At 47.8% G+C, this 17,228-nt stretch overlaps 2 pseudogenes; both read right to left on the bottom strand.

The window, feature by feature from the left end:
• Positions 1-2,036: 2,036 nt before the first annotated feature.
• On the bottom strand, positions 2,037-11,012 carry LOC121557250 (annotated as a pseudogene).
• A 943-nt stretch (positions 11,013-11,955) lies between these two features.
• Positions 11,956-16,112, bottom strand: LOC121557238 (annotated as a pseudogene).
• Positions 16,113-17,228: the final 1,116 nt, after the last annotated feature.

Below are 17,228 nucleotides of genomic sequence, written 5' to 3'. Positions count from 1 at the left end.
AATACTTAGGGTCCACTGACACACATTCCTTCTAGAACTGAGACATGAGCGCAATGAATAAAACTAATAAATCATACCTGTATATCAGCTGTACACCTTATCTTTTTCAGTTTAATTATAGAGTAGTTGGAGTAGACTAAATCATGCTTATGCAACATGTACCCACTGGACTGTCAAAGTTGCGTCAATTCAAATCTGGTATTAGGAACAAAAGAGGTCAACACGACTTCTAAGATATACTAGTTATTTTAATTAATGCAAAAACCTTCAATGATAAATATGATGTTTCGTATATACGGGCTCTCTGAAATACCTCGCAGGGCACCCCAGAGAACTAAAACATTGTTCTAGGATCTTGCTCAAATACTCTGACAGAGAGAGTTTCACACCTCTCTGCTGGCCAATTAGAGTAAAGACTTGAGCGTGGTTTAGACTTACTCAGCCAATCCGTTGATGCACAGGCTAGTCCCCCGCCTCTTAGCGCATCCCTGTTTTCAGGCATACGTTCATCATAACAACCTGTCATAGTGAGAAGAGCCAGCTCCCTTAGACACCATTCCTACGTCCAAGGAAGGTTCACAGATCACAAAGAACCAGTATAGTCTAGCATTTGGAGACACAATCCTTATCTCATTTTACCCCCTAAAACAGCTCTTCACATCAATCACAGCTTGCCAGGTGTCACAACCTACATTAGCACAGTCCAGAATGCATTCTTTCTAAGTTAGTCATCCCATCAATTTAGGAGAATAATAAATCCCCAATAGGACAAAACTGCTTGAATCAACGTTGTTTCCACGTCATTTCAACCACAAAAATCTATGTAATCAAATAAAATTGTATTGGTCGCATACACATATTTAGCATATGTTATTGAAGATGTAGCGAAATGCTTGTGTTCCTAGCTCCAACAGTGCAGTAATATTTAACAATACACAACAATACACGCAAATCTAAAAAGTAAACAAATGGAATTAAGAAATATATAAATATTAGGACGAGCAATGTCAGAGTCCGGAGTATAAATATATATGTACAGTACCAGTCAAGGGTTTTTCTTTATTTTTACTATTTTCTACATTGTAGAATAATAATGAAGACATCAAAACTATGAAATAACACATCTGGAATCATGTAGTAACCAAAAAAGTGTTAAACAAATCAAAATATATTTGAGATTTGAGATTCTTCAGATAGCCACCCTTTGCCTTGATGACAGCTTTGCACACTCTTGGCATTCTCTCAACCAGCTTCATGAGGTAGTCACCTGGAATGAATTTCAAGTAACAGGTGTGCCTTCTTAAAAGTTAATTTGTGGAATTTCTTTCCTTCTTAATGCATTTGAGCCAATCAGTTGTGTTGTGACAAGGTAGGGGGGGTATACAGAAGATAGCCCTATTTGGTCAAAGACCAAGTCCATAGTTTGGCAAGAACAGCTCAAATAAGCAAAGAGAAACGACAGTCCATCATTACTTTAAGACATGAAGGTCAGTCAATATGGACAATTTCAAGAACTTTGAAAGTTTATTCAAGTGCAGTCGCAAAAACCATCAAGCGCTATGATGAAACTGGCTCTCATGAGGACCGCCACAGGAATGGAAGACCCAGAGTTACCTCTGCTGCAGAGGATAAGTTCAATAGAGTTACCAGCCTCAGAAATTGCAGCCCAAATAAATGCTTCACAGAGTTCAAGTAACAGACACATCTCAACATCAACTGTTCAGAGGAGACTGTGTGAATCAGGCCTTCATGATCAAATTGCTATTTAACAGTCTGATGGCCTTCAGATACAAGCTGTTCTTCAGTCTCTTGGTCCCAGCTTTGATGCACCTCTAATGACCTTCTCCACTGCTGATGTTGAATCAATGTGGAAAACTGATTGGATTTGCAAAAAGTTATCAAGGTAAGGGCATTTTGTTGTTTGTTTACCCAACTTTTAACCTAAACTTGGTGACTTTGTGACATTTGTTGTTGATTTAACGTTGAATTCACATTTAGTTGACAAATCAAAACTAGAGGTTGAACTGACGTCTATGCCCAGTCGTTATCAACTTTTATTTTGAATATAAATACAAGCATACAGAGCACCATGACGTTAGATTTTAAAGTAAAAGTTTGGTGAGACACCTTGCCCCCCTCAGTTTTGGACAGATTATTGTCTGTGGTCAGAACCAGTCAGATAAAAACACTTCTACTTTGGGTTCTTCTTTTTGGTCCACTGCATGTTCAAGTTTGCAGTGGTGTACACAGGGTTGGGCTTGGAAGCTCCTCTGCAGTGGTGGAGTCTCTGTGGCTTTGCTGCACTCTCATAATCGTGTACACATCCCACAGGGAAAAAATGACAGCGATGGCTGAGAAGTAGCTTCCATAAATGATGATCTGCAAGAAAGAGTGGAAAAGCATTAAGCTTATTTTTCAGTTACACAGTTCAGATAAAAAATTAAAAAACATTTTGAATGAGACAGATATTTAACGTTGTTTTTTTGGACAAACATCCAGGACAGTTCATAACATCCAAGGCAAAAGTCCAAGGTATCTATTCATAACTTTGGATAATGACACTGGGGGTTGTGGTGGAAGAGTCGGGATCTAATGGTTTGTAGGGACTTGCCTCCTTTGACACTTGAAACTTTAACTCACCTGTAGAATGATGCCCAAGCCGAGCCCCCTGCCATCCTCCACAATGGATGTGATGATAGTCTAAAGGACCAAAGACCCAAAGTTGTTTGCTCCAAGGATCAGTGCTTATCTCTCCATGGAGGTCAGTAGCAATTTGGAACCTTGGAGGAAATGGTCACGTTTGTTCTTGCTAAATAATCATTCAAGTTTGGCACCTACATTTTTCTAATGGCAGTAATTCACAAACTCTCATGGCAAATGTGATAAGGCCCCCAGGCCAGAGAAGCAGCACAGGAACAACTCTCCCCACTAGGCCCAGTCCACCTGGAGGAAACCAATGCCATAGGCCATCGCTGCACCTGTAAATCACACACATGATGTGATAAACTTACCATTAAGTAATTACATATTAGAAGTATGACTGATTGACTGTTGATGATGATTGATTATTAATGCCAGACAAACATCTACAAATACCCAATGGTTATGTGTACTCCAATAGTTGGTGCTTCACTACTCACCAAACAGAATGTGACTTTCTGGGATGGCTGTATGTGCTTCCACAACACCTGTACATAGTTGATTGCCTGGTTGTAGCCGCAGGTAGCCGGTACCCACCACACTGACCAGTACAGCAGTGCCCTGGTGGAGTAGCACTGGAGAAAGTCTCTCCACAGCAGCAGGAAGACTTGGCTGCAGCCCCTAGACCTCTCTGGCCCCTCAGTGGACACATCACCTGCACACCTGCACACCTGCACACCTGTCCCCTCTTTCTGGGGTCTGTGGTGGTTCACTTTGACTCCGATGGAAGAACATGCTTCTCTGTGGCATGGGCAGGAAGAGGGAAGTCACCAGGGCAATGGAGATCAACACCAGGGTAAGTACCAGGATGTTGTTGTAAGACATGAGGTTGAAACAGACCAGCAGCTGTCCCAGCACAGAGCCCACCGTGTAGCTTAGCAGCTGTACACTACGGCAGTAGGATTTAGCCTTGCAGGAGTGTTTCAGGTCCACTATGCTGTAGATGTATGAGAAGTAGGGCACCTCACAGGCCGACTTTACGCCGAAGAAGAACTGCATTGCCTTAAAGGCTGCCCCCTCCTGCACCAATAGCATCATCGCCCAGGTTATGAAGAAGTTGATGCACTGAAACACCACGACGAGCTTGTAGCGCAACCAATCTGTGAGCAGGAAGACTGTCACCATCACAGCCAGGAAGGAGTATGTCCACACAGGGTAGATTTCATTGGTCACCTGGGCTAGAGTGCAACACTGCTGTCTGTTTGGGAGGTTGCAACATTACAGAACATTCAGATAGAAAATGTATTGATTGTAGCGACCTTAACCCAACACCTAGCGAGCAACACAGCGACCTCATCAAGAGATTCAGATATCTTGCCGTAAAGGCTAAGGTGTTGGGTTGACAGCCACAAAGACACAAGTTCAAACCCTGGTCCGGACTACTTTCTGACCTCGCTTGCGGCCATCGAAAAAAGTGGGGGTAAGTGTGAGGAACTTACAGCAGGAAGGGGGTAGTGTAGCGTGCTGGTAGGTAGTAAAGTAGTCATAAACATTACTGATAAAGTTGTAAAGTTACGGATTAAAAATGAAGGATATCGGGACACTCCTCTAAAGAGAGTATAAGAGTATGAAGACAATGCATTGAAATGTTTGTCCTGTAGCCTACTGTACCTGTTCCACTGTCAGGTTTTTGTCTGGACCAGTCAGGTAAGGGTAGATGAAGGGTACGAGAGGTTTCAAAGTATTGAAGAACCCATAAATGCACAGCAGAGTGGTGGGATAGCCCCATCCTGCCCTCCACCACTTCCCAGCCTCCATCCTTACAGATCCACAAACAGCGATAGCCAGTACTATCACCCACACAAGTTTTTATACTTTATACAAAAAGTAGGTTTATTGCTTTACCTGCTCAGGTTAGTCTGCTCTCTCACACACTACTCTTAATCCAGCCTGTGTCTAGTCCCCATATGGAAGTCACCTCGGTTTGTTTGTGTAATCACTGAGCTCAGTCTGTCAGTCAATCAACAACAATATTTAACATGGCCATGCCTATCAATTGAACACACCTTATCTTTTGGATGACTTACAGAGAAGTTGGACAAAACAATGCTTACGCAACATTTGTTGTATTTTGATTATAAATACAAGTCTATTGTCTGTGGTCAGAACAGAACCCGTCTGAGGAGGGCATCTCCACTTTGGGTTCTTCTTTCTGTTCCTGGTCCATTGCCTGTTTAGACCTGCAGTGGTGTGCACAGGCTGTGTACATCCCTCGGATCAGGAAAAGCACAGATATTTCTGCATAGTAGCTGCCATAGATGATGAACTGGAGAAAGGGAAATGAAGCTTTGGTTTGATTAGAGGGGTCAAGAACAGAAATAATGCAGTAATAATTATCCACCAGGTGTCACTCTCTCTTCACTTTTGGTAACTTGTGCAGTGATCAGTTAAAGGAATGGGCAATGGCCTTTCTAGCTCTGGATTGTGACAATGCCTAGCCCCAGTGCAGTTTCATCAACAATGATGGCTGTGAAAATGGTCTGCAGCAAGAGGGCAACAAAAGTGTTGACTCCGAACGTTAGAGCATAGCATACCATGGAAATGTTGGATGCAATCTGGAATCTGTAACGCCAAAACAGATAACCCTTTGTACTGTACAGTATGAAAATGTATGCAGTCACTAACTGTAAGTCGCTCTGGATAAGAGCGTCTGCTAAATGACTAAAATGTAAATGTACTGAATATTTTCATTGTGCAGTTCTGATGAATGTCTGTGGGATGCATGGAAGGTATATTAAATAAATATAGCAGAGCTCATTGAAGTATGGCTTAGAGAGTATTCACTTACGTAGTGATGGTGATCAGCAGCATGTAGGAGGCCTGGAATATGACGTAGCCAGCATAGCTTTCCCAAATGTTGCTGGTGAGCCCAATCAGAAACACGGCCCCTGCCCCCACCGCAGAGAACACCCCCAGTGACAGCTCCCCCCAGACATCCCAGGTCACCTTTACATGACCCACACAGAAGGCTGCAGCTGCACCTATAGGACAGGGATGGGACAACAACAGTGGATGATTTCCTTTTTAGATCCTGAGTAAATACTTGTAAACTGTTTAAATACTTGTAAACTGCATCCTTCCTTCCTCCCTTCCTTTAAGCAATCACTGATCCAACACTGTTGGCTGGGTTAAAGCATAGGATTCAATACATGGCTTTCATCAATCAATCAATCAATCAAATGCATTTATAAAGCCCTTTTTACATCAGCAATTGTCACAAAGTGCTTATACAGAAACCCAGCCTAAAACCCTGAAGAGCAAGCAATGCAGATGTAGAAGCACGGTGGTTAGGAAAAACTCCCTAGAAAGGCAGGAACCTAGGAAGAAACCTAGAGAGGAACCAGGCTCTGAGGGGTGGCCACTCGTCTTCTGGCTGTGCCGGGTGGAGATTATAAGAGTACATGGCCATTAAGGCCAGATCGTTCTTAAAGATGTTGAAGATCCAGTCATATCAGATCAGTGATTACCCCAAGCAAGGACGGATGCAAAATTTGAAGAATTCGAACAGGACCCTCATCGTATTTCTACCATCATTTATCAGGACAATATAATGTCTCTATCCCTGAACACATAGGATAGAGGACAGGGCTTTGATTTAATTAAAGGTATACTTCGTGATTTTGGCAATGAGGCCCTTTATCTACTTCCCAAGTCAGATTGACTTGTTACGATAAGTCAAAATCTCTCAAACCCGAGCTATCAGTGTCAGAGTGGTGTGTGTAGATGAGTGGAAGGAATCAAGCGCAGGAACCAGGATGACTACAACCGTCTTTTATAGTACTGTTCAACACGTGAACAAAAATAGTCGCCTACCCAACCGGGTGGCGCAAACAATTACGCACAAAACACAGTGCGAAAATACACAGGAAAAGCGCACGCAGTGCGAACTCTCGGGACACGCCAACAACGAGAGAAATAAACCATCAGAGGCAGTCTGACAACAAACAATCACGCATAACACCTGACCCACACACACAAAACTAAATAGGGGAAACAATTAAGACACAAATAAGGGACAGGTGTTATGAACAGACAAAACCAAATGAACATGAAACATAGAACGGTGGCAGCTAGTACTCCGGAGACGACGACCGCCGAAGCCTGCCCGAACAAGGAAGAGGAGCAGCCTCGGCCGAAACCGTGACAGTACCCCCCCCCTTGACGCGCGGCTCCAGCCGTGCGCCGACCCGGAGCTCGGGGACGACCCGGACGACGCGGAGCAGGGCGCGCAGGATGACCCCGATGGAAATCGGTCAGTAGGGACTGGTCCAATACGTCCCTCCTTGGCACCCAGCACCGCTCCTCCGGACCGTACCCCTCCCACTCCACGAGATATTGAAGACCCCCCATCCGGCGTCTAGAATCCAGGATGGACCTCACGGTGTACGCCGGAGCCCCCTCGATGTCCAACGGGGCGGAGGAGTCTCCTCAATCTCAAAGTCCTGGAGTGGACCAGCTACCACCGGCCTGAGGAGAGACACATGGAACGAGGGGTTAATATTTTTGTAATCAACAGGTAGTTCTAACCTATAACTCACCTCGTTCAATCTCCTCAGGACTTTAAATGGCCCCACAAACCGCCGACCCAGCTTCCGGCAGGGCAGGCGGAGGGGCAGGTTTCTGGTTGAGAGCCAGACTCGATCTCCAGGTGCGTATACTGGCCCCTCACTGCGGTGTAGGTCGGCGCTCGTCTTTGTCGACGTATGGCACGCTGCAGATGGACGTGTGCAGCGTCCCACGTCTCCTCCGAGCGCCGCACCCACTCATCCACAGCGGGGGCCTCGATCTGGCTCTCATGCCATGGTGCCAGAACCGGCTGGTACCCTAATACACACTGAAAAGGGGTTAGTTGGGTGGAGGAGTGGCGAAGAGAGTTCTGTGCCATTTCGGCCCAGGGCACATATCTCGCCCACTCCTCCGGCCGGCCCTGACAGTATGACCTCAGAAACCTACCCACATCCTGGTTGACACGTTCAACCTGCCCATTACTCTCCGGGTGGTAACCCGAGGTAAGGCTTACCGAAACCCCCCAACCGTTCCATAAATGCTCTCCACACTCTAGAGGTGAACTGGGGGCCTCGGTCAGACACTATATCCTCGGGTACCCCGTAATGCCGGAAGACATGGGTGAACAGAGCCTCTGCGGTCTGTAGGGCAGTGGGTAGACCCGGCATGGGAAGGAGACGACAGGCCTTAGAGAACCGATCCACAACGACCAGGATGGTAGTATTCCCCTGTGAGGGGGGAAGGTCGGTAACAAAATCCACCGAGAGGTGGGACCAGGGTCGTTGTGGAATAGGCAGGGGTTGTAACTTACCCCTGGGCAAATGTCTGGGCGCCTTACACTGGGCACACACCGAACAGGAGGAGACATAAATCCTCACATCCCTAGCTAACGTTGGCCACCAGTACTTCGTGCTAAGGCAGTGCACTGTCCGGCCGATACCCGGATGGCCAGAGGAGGGGGACGTATGAGCCCAACAAATGAGGCGATCGCGTACCTCGAGCGGAACGTACGTCCGACCCACAGGACACTGTGGAGGACTCGGGTCGGTGCGTAACGCCCGCTCGATCTCACCATCCACCTCCCACACCACCGGAGCAACCAGACAAGACTCCGGTAGTATGGGCGTGGACTCAACTGACCTCTCCTCTGCGTCATACCGCCGAGACAGAGCATCTGCCTTCCCGTTCTGGGACCCAGGGATGTATGTGATTTTAAACACAAACCGGGCTAGAAACATAGTCCAGCGAGCCTGGCGAGGATTCAGTCTCCTAGCTGCCCGGATGTACTCCAGGTTACGATGGTCAGTTAGAATGAGGAAAGGGGTGTTGAGCCCCCTCGAGCCAATGCCGCCACACCTTTAGGGCCTGGACCACGGCTAACAGCTCCCTGTCTCCTACGTCATAATTCCGCTCCGCCGGACTGAGCTTCTTACTGTAAAACGCACAGGGACGGAGTTTAGGTGGAGTGCCAGAACGCTAGGAAAGAACGGCCCCTATCCCGGCCTCTGACGCGTCCACTCTACTTGGAACGGTAAAGAGGGATCCGGATGCGCCAACACCGGCGCCGAGGTAAACAGGTCCTTCAGTCTCCCAAATGCCCTGTCCGCCTCAGCTGACCACCGCAAGCGCACCGGACCCCCTTTAACAGAGACGTTATGGGAGCTGCCACCTGTCCAAAACCCCCGGATAAACCTCCGGTAATAATTCGCAAAACCCAAGAACCGTTGCACCTCCTTCACAGTGGTTGGGGTCTGCCAATTACGCACAGCTGACACCCGGTCTACCTCCATCTTCACCCCTGACGCAGACAACTGGTAACCCAGAAAGGAGACCGACTTCTGGAAAAACAGACATTTCTCTGCCTTGACATATAGGTCATGCTCCAACAGCCGCCTCAATACTCGGCGCACCAGGGCTACATGCTCAGCACGGGTAGGACTATACACCAGAATGTCGTCGATGTACACCACTACTCCCTGTCCCTGCATGTCCCGGAAAATCTCATCGACGAAGGATTGGAAGACTGAGGGAGCATTCATCAACCCATATGGCATGACTAGATACTCGTAGTGTCCGGAAGTCGTGCTAAACGCTGTCTTCCATTCATCGCCCTCTCGAATGCGCACCAAGTTATATGCAATCCTAAGATCCAATTTTGTAAAGAACCGCGCACCGTGCAGTGACTCCGTCATAGTCGCAATCAGAGGAAGTGGATAGCTGTACTTCACTGTGATCTGATTGAGACCGCGGTAATCAATACACGGGCGCAGACCTCCATCCTTTTTCTTTACAAAAAAGAAACTTGAGGAAGCGGGTGAAACGGAGGCCCGTATGTATCCCTGTCTAAGAGACTCAGAGATGTACGTCTCCATAGCCTTTCTCTCCTCTTGAGACAAGGGATACACATGGCTCCGCGGGAGAGCTGCTCCTGACTGGAGATCTATCGCACAATCCCCCGCCTATGAGGCGGCAGCTGCGCCGCCCGAGTCTTACTGAACGCCAGTGCCAAATCCTCATACTGGGGGAATCTGCAGTGCTGGCATTAGATTCGGACTCTCCACCGAGGTCGCCCCTATGGAAACACCCAGACACCGCCCTCACATTGAGCAGACCACCCTTTAAGAGCTTTCTCTCGCCACCTAATAATAGGGTCATGAGTCATCAACCAGGGAAGACCCAGCACTACCGGATACGCAGGAGAGTCAATCAGATAGAGCTGAATTCTCTCCTCATGACCCTCCTGCGCCATCATCTGAAGGGGTGCTGTGACCTCCCTAATCAACCCAGACCCTAACGGACGGCTATCTAGGGCATGGACGGGGAAAGGCTTATCCACTGGAAGGAGGGGAATCCCTAACTCTATACAGAACTGGCGATCTACAAAATTCCCAGCTGCGCCTGAATCTACCAGCGCCTTATGCTGGGAACGAGGTGCAACCTGTGGGAAACAAACAGGCAAGGTTAGGTGCACGACAGAAAGCTCTGGGTAAGCAGGGCGCCTACTCACCTGGGTGGACCCCCAATGCGTGACCTGCCTTCTCCCTCACTGGAGGACCCGCCCCAACACCTAGCCGCGGTGTGCCCTCCACGACCACAGTTGGTGCAAGGGCCGGGTCCCCTCGGGCTCCTCCTCCTCCGTTCCTAGCGCCAGCACCTCCGAGCTCCATAGGGCTCGGCTCGGAGGTGCTGGAGAGTGGAATGGGCAACCCCCTCCCGAACGTCCACGGGTGGCGAGCAGGGTATCCAGCCGGATGGCCATGTCGACAAGCTGGTCGAAAGTCAACGAAGTGTCCCTGCACGCCAACTCCGCTGGACGTCCTCCCGGAGGCTGCAGCGGAAATGGTCGATATGGGCCCGCTCATTCCACCCTGCATCAGCCGCTAGGGTCCGAAACTCCAAGGCAAAGTCCTGGGCGCTCCTCATCCCCTGTCGGAGGTAGAATAGACGCTCCCCCGCCGCCTTCCCTTCTGGTGGATGGTCGAACACAGCACGGAAGCGGCGGGAGAACTCCGCATAGTTCGTGGTAGCGGCGTCCATTCTCCTCCACTCGGCGTTGGCCCACTCCAACGCCTTGCCGGTGAGACAGGAGATGAGGGCTGAGACGCCTCGTGTCCCGAGGGCGCCGGGTGTACGGTGGCGAGGTAGAGCTCCACCTGCAGCAGGAACCCTGACACCCGGCAGTGGAGCCGTCGTACGCCCTCGGGAGCGAGAGCCGAATCCCACTAGGTTCCGGAGATGAGACAGGAGGGCTGACCGATGGGGCTGGTTCGGTTCGTGGAGGTGTGGGAACCCCGCTGGTCTCCCATCGGTGCAGAGTATTCATCACCCCCTCCAGGGCATGACAGACCTGGTTGATGCGGTCCTCCTGGCCACGAAGACGTTCAGCCATCTCGGCTGTCGGCTCGGTCGCTCCTGCTGATTCCATGGATATGATGCGTGATTCTGTCAGAGTGGTGTGTGAGATGAGTGGAAGGAATCAAGCGCAGGAACCAGGATGACTACAACCGCTCTTTATAGTACTGTTCAACACGTGAACAAAAATAGTCGCCTACCCAACCGGGTGGCGCAAACAATTACGCACAAAACACAGTGCGAAAATACACAGGAAAAGCGCACGCAGTGCGAACTCTCGGGACACGCCAACAACGAGAGAAATAAACCATCAGAGGCAGTCTGACAACAAACAATCACGCATAACACCTGACCCACACACACGAAACTAAATAGGGAAACAATTAAGACACAAATAAGGGACAGGTGTTATGAACAGACAAAACCAAATGAACATGAAACATAGAACGGTGGCAGCTAGTACTCCGGAGACGACGACCGCCGAAGCCTGCCCGAACAAGGAAGAGGAGCAGCCTCGGCCGAAACCGTGACAATCAGCAATAATCAGAGAAATCGTTACCCAAGCTATCACCTTAATTGAAGCAATTACTCTTCTCTCTCTGCGTGCAGAGCCCAACTTGAACCAAAGGAAAGATGACCACGGAACTACTTTGCCTTAAACCCATCGAAACACATTACCCATTTAATCATGGACCACATATACATCAGATTGTGAGACCAACATTCAGCTGTGTCCTGGTAATTTTGGAATTTTAGTAGTATATTTTTATTTAGTAATACAAAAATATTAGCATCGTAACATTTTATCTGAATATAGAATTCACCAACCGGCAAACCCCAAAGCACAGCTACTCTACTGAACACACACACACACAGTTCTGAGACTTTCTTACCTACTACTGCGCAGATGGCCTCGACCCCTCCATTATAGACAGAGGAGGTGCTGGATGGCTCTATGTGGTCCTACATCAGCTGAATGTAGTTGAACACCTGGCCGTAGCCGGCCGTGGCTAGAGCCCCCAACAGAGACCAGTAGACCAGCTTCCTAGAGGAGTAGGACTCTCTGAAGCTGCTACAGAGCAGCCTGCCAGCATAGACCACATTATGCAGGCTGCACCAGCCAGTCCTAGCCCCGTCACCCTGGGTCCTACCCGACCCAGCACCATCCTCCACGTCCTCCTCTTCATCCTGTGCCTCCTCCACTGCACTCGCCTCCTCCCACACCTGGCCCTTGGCGCTCAGGTCCAGGGCAGCCTTCTCCCCCCTGAAGAACATCCACCGTTGGGGCATGGGTAGCCAGACGGAGAACGCAACACTGAGGATCCCCATGGAGATGGCATTGAGGTAGAAGTAGTCCAGCCCTGCCAAGGAGACCAGCAACTGGCCTAGGGTGGCACCTAGGGTGGAGCCTGTCAGCATGGCACTGCGGAGGTAGCCGGTGGCCCGCTGGTACCTCTCCGGAGGGATCACGCTGTAGATATAGGAGAAGTAGGCCACCTCCGTGGAGGTCACCACGGCATAGTTGAACTGCAGGAAGGTCATGGCAGTCAGGCCGGGATCGAAGCAGAGCAGGACATAGTTGGTGACCAGGAAGAGGCCACGATCACTGGCTTGTACCTCTTGTCTGTCAGCAGGAAGACTGGGAAGAGGACTGCCAGGTAGGAGTACGCCCAGATGGGGAACAGGTAGTTGGTAACCCTAGGAGGCACAGGGAGAGGAGTGATTCATTTATCAGTAGATCTATTCAATATGCACAGGGATACTGAATAGTCCTACCGATCGTCTATATGAAGCAAAAATAGAACATAGCCCACTGTATACAGTAGCACATACAGTGGGGAAAAAAAGTATTTAGTCAGCCACCAATTGTGCAAGTTCTCCCACTTAAAAAGATGAGAGAGGCCTGTAATTTTCATCATAGGTACACGTCAACTATGACAGACAAATTGAGAAAAGGAATTCCAGAAAATCACATTGTAGGATTTTTAATGAATTTATTTGCAAATTATGGTGGAAAATAAGTATTTGGTCACCTACAAACAAGCAAGATTTCTGGCTCTCACAGACCTGTAACTTCTTCTTTAAGAGGCTCCTCTGTCCTCCACTCGTTACCTGTATTAATGGCACCTGTTTGAACTTGTTATCAGTATAAAATACACCTGTCCACAACCTCAAACAGTCACACTCCAAACTCCACTATGGCCAAGACCAAAGAGCTGTCAAAGGACACTAGAAACAAAATTGTAGACCTGCACCAGGCTGGGAAGACTGAATCTGCAATAGGTAAGCAGCTTGGTTTGAAGAAATCAACTGTGGGAGCAATTATTAGGAAATGGAAGACATACAAGACCACTGATAATCTCCCTCGATCTGGGGCTCCACGCAAGATCTCACCCCGTGGGGTCAAAATGATCACAAGAACGGTGAGCAAAAATCCCAGAACCACACGGAGGGACCTAGTGAATGACCTGCAGAGAGCTGGGACCAAAGTAACAAAGCCTACCATCAGTAACACACTACGCCGCCAGGGACTCAAATCCTGCAGTGCCAGACGTGTCCCCCTGCTTAAGCCAGTACATGTCCAGGCCCGTCTGAAGTTTGCTAGAGTGCATTTGGATGATCCAGAAGAGGATTGGGAGAATGTCATATGGTCAGATGAAACCAAAATATAACTTTTTGGTAAAAACTCAACTCGTCGTGTTTGGAGGACAAAGAATGCTGAGTTGCATCCAAAGAACACCATACCTACTGTGAAGCATGGGGGTGGAAACATCATGCTTTGGGGCTGTTTTTCTGCAAAGGGACCAGGACGACTGATCCGTGTAAAGGAAAGAATTAATGGGGCCATGTATCGTGAGATTTTGAGGGAAAACCTCCTTCCATCAGCAAGGGCATTGAAGATGAAACGTGGCTGGGTCTTTCAGCATGACAATGATCCCAAACACACCGCCCGGCAACGAAGGAGTGGCTTCGTAAGAAGCATTTCAAGGTCCTGGAGTGGCCTAGCCAGTCTCCAGATCTCAACCCCATAGAAAATCTTTGGAGGGAGTTGAAAGTCTGTGTTGCCCAGCGACAGCCCCAAAACATCACTGCTCTAGAGGAGATCTGCATGGAGGAATGGGCCAAAATACCAGCAACAGTGTGTGAAAACCTTGTGAAGACTTACAGAAAACGTTTGACCTGTGTCATTGCCAACAAAGGGTATATAACAAAGTATTGAGAAACTTTTGTTATTGACCAAATACTTATTTTCCACCATAATTTGCAAATAAATTCATAAAAAATCCTACAATGTTATTTTCTGGAAAAAAAAATCTCATTTTGTCTGTCATAGTTGATGTGTACCTATGATGAAAATTACAGGCCTCTCTCATCTTTTTAAGTGGGAGAACTTGCACAATTGGTGGCTGACTAAATACTTTTTTTCCCCACTGTACACTATATATACAAAAGCATGTGGACACCCCTTCAAATTAGTGGATTTGGCTATTTCAGCCACACCCGTTGCTGACGTGTATAAAATCAAGCACACCGCCATGCAATCTCCATAGACAAACATTGGCCGTAGAATGGCCTCAGTGACTTTTAACGTGGCACTATCATAGGATGCCACCTTTCCAACAAGTCAGTTCGTCAAATGTCTTCCCTGCTAGAGCTGCCCCGGTCAACTGTAAGTGCTGTTACTGTGAAATGTCTAGGAGCGGCAGCAGCTCAGTCGCGAGGTGGTAGGCCACACAAGCTCACAGAATGGGACCGCCGAGTGCTGAAGCGTGTAGCATGTAAAAATCGTCTGTCCTCGGTTGCAACACTTACTACCGAGTTCCGAACTGCCTCTGGAAGCAAAGGCAACACAATAACTGTTAGTCGGGAGCTTCATGAAATGGGTTTCCATGGCCGAGCAGCCGCACACAAGCCTAAGATCACTGTGCACAATGCCAAGCATCGGCTGGAGTTGTGTAAAGCTCGGCACCATTGGACTCTGGAGCAGTGGAAATGCGTTCTCTGGAGTGATGAATCACGCTTCACCATCTAGCAGTCCGATGGACTAATTTGGGTTTGGAGGATACCAGGAGAACGCTACCTGCCCGAATGCATAGTGGCAACTGTAAAGTTTGGTGGAGTAGGAATAATGGTCTGGGGCTGTTTTTCATGGTTTGGGCTAGGCTCCTTAGTTCCAGTGAAGGGAAATCTTAACTCTACAGCATACAATGACATTCTAGACGATTCTGTGCTTCTAACTTTGTGGCAACAGTTTGGGGAAGGCCCTTTCCTGTTTCAGCATGACAATGCCACAGTGCACAAAGCGAGGTCCATACAAAAATGGTTTGTCGAGATCGGTGTGGAAGAACCTGACTGGCCTGCACAGAGCCTTGACCTCAACCCCATCGAACACCTTTGGGATGAATTGGAACCCCAACTGCGAGCCAGGCCTAATCGCACAACATCAGTGCCCAACCTCACTAATGCTCTTGTGGCTGAATGGAAGCAAATCCCTGCAGCAATGTTCCAACATCTAGAGGAAAGCCTTCCCAGAAGAGTGGTGGCTGATATAGCAGCAAAGGGGGGACAAACTCCATATTAATACCCATGATTTTGGAATGAGATGTTGGACGAGCAGGTGTCCACATACTTTTGGTCATGTAGTGTATTTCATTCTATCGTTATAGTGTGCGTCATTCTCTGTAGCTCAATTGGTAGAGCATGGCGCTTGTAACGCCAGGGTAGTGGGTTCAATCCCCGGGACCAACCATACGTTTAAAAAAATGTATGCACACATGACTGTAAGTCGCTTTGGATAAAAGCGTCTGCTAAATGGCATATTATTATTTACTTTCTTATCACAACCTTCTTAACAAATCCAATTAAAACTGATAATGTGTAGCATACAGCTCTCTGCTGCTGGTTACTTTACCTCTTCCTCCGAGATGTTCTTGTATGGTCCAATAAGGTATGGTGTTAGGAAGGGCTCAGCTGGTCTGCAGTTGGCGACGAACCCATAGAGCGACAGAACGGCTGTGGGAAACAGTGAACTTCAGCTTGGCCCAGCAACCCATCCTGGTAGCCTACCCCTTCTGCCCCCCTCACATGCACAACTTCTGGGTCTGCGTCCTGTGTACCACTGGTATCTGTTGGCAGTAGGCAGCAGTAGATCACTGGGCCAAGTCCTTTCGGGGAAATGTATGAATTTAGTCTATGTCTATGAACTACATGTGCATAACTGAGAATGCAAGTTTATCTGAGGGAGACTTTGAGCTCTTGGGAAATAGTCCCACTGATGGTAAAATGAAAGCTTATGTCAGCCTCAATTATCATGACACAGAGTTTTACAAATTTTTCTAGTCTCTATTTTTGACTTTATGTACATGTTTTGTGCACAGTTATGGAACAAGTTCAGTCTTTTTTTAACAGGTTAATTGTGGGTGAGCTGTGTGTTTCAGTCCATCTGCGCATGCATGCTGGCCGAGCTCCAACTAGTCTGTTGCTTAACAACGCTTTGTTGACAAGGGATTTCTGCTGGAGGAGCGAAATGAAACTCAAACAATTCCTTCTCAGATATTATCCACCAGGTGATGAACATGTTGTTGATGATGCTAAGATACTTGATAATTAAGATACTAATGAATGTTTGAACAAGTAGCTAGCTAATTATTTGTACCGTTTTGTGCAACTACACAGCAACTTTAACAGTAGTGCTGTTCTGACCTAGAGCTAGCGGACTAGGCTAGCCCAGAGCCATAACCTTAGGTCTCTGTGCTAGCCAGACCAGTTAACTGTAACAGCAATTTAATGCATGACGCACAAGTTGAAGTTACAAGTAGGCTCAAGTAACTTGTATCTTACACTTGGTCGGGTTTTGAATATTGAATTGATGCCTTTTGTTCACAGGTATCATCCTGGAATATGAGAAAGGAGGAGCTCTGAAGAGTAAATCCATTGATGTGTTGGATTTGTCTCCAGAGTGGGTAGACAATAGTACAATTCATATTTATGAATGAGATGCTGTGTTTAGTGATCATGATATGTACAGGGCTGCCAACTTTTGAAGAAAGTTTCGAGTGAGATTTGCTATGTGAATTTCATTGCCCTCTGGCACAACCCCTGGACTGGGGGTCCTCCCTCATGAAAATTGTACTGTTTTAAAGATAATTTCCTGCAATTCTACGTATTTT

This window comes from Coregonus clupeaformis, chromosome 5, assembly GCF_020615455.1.
Source record: "Coregonus clupeaformis isolate EN_2021a chromosome 5, ASM2061545v1, whole genome shotgun sequence".
Classification (NCBI taxonomy): Eukaryota; Metazoa; Chordata; class Actinopteri; order Salmoniformes; family Salmonidae; genus Coregonus; species Coregonus clupeaformis.
This window is presented reverse-complemented; position numbering and strand designations above follow the sequence as displayed.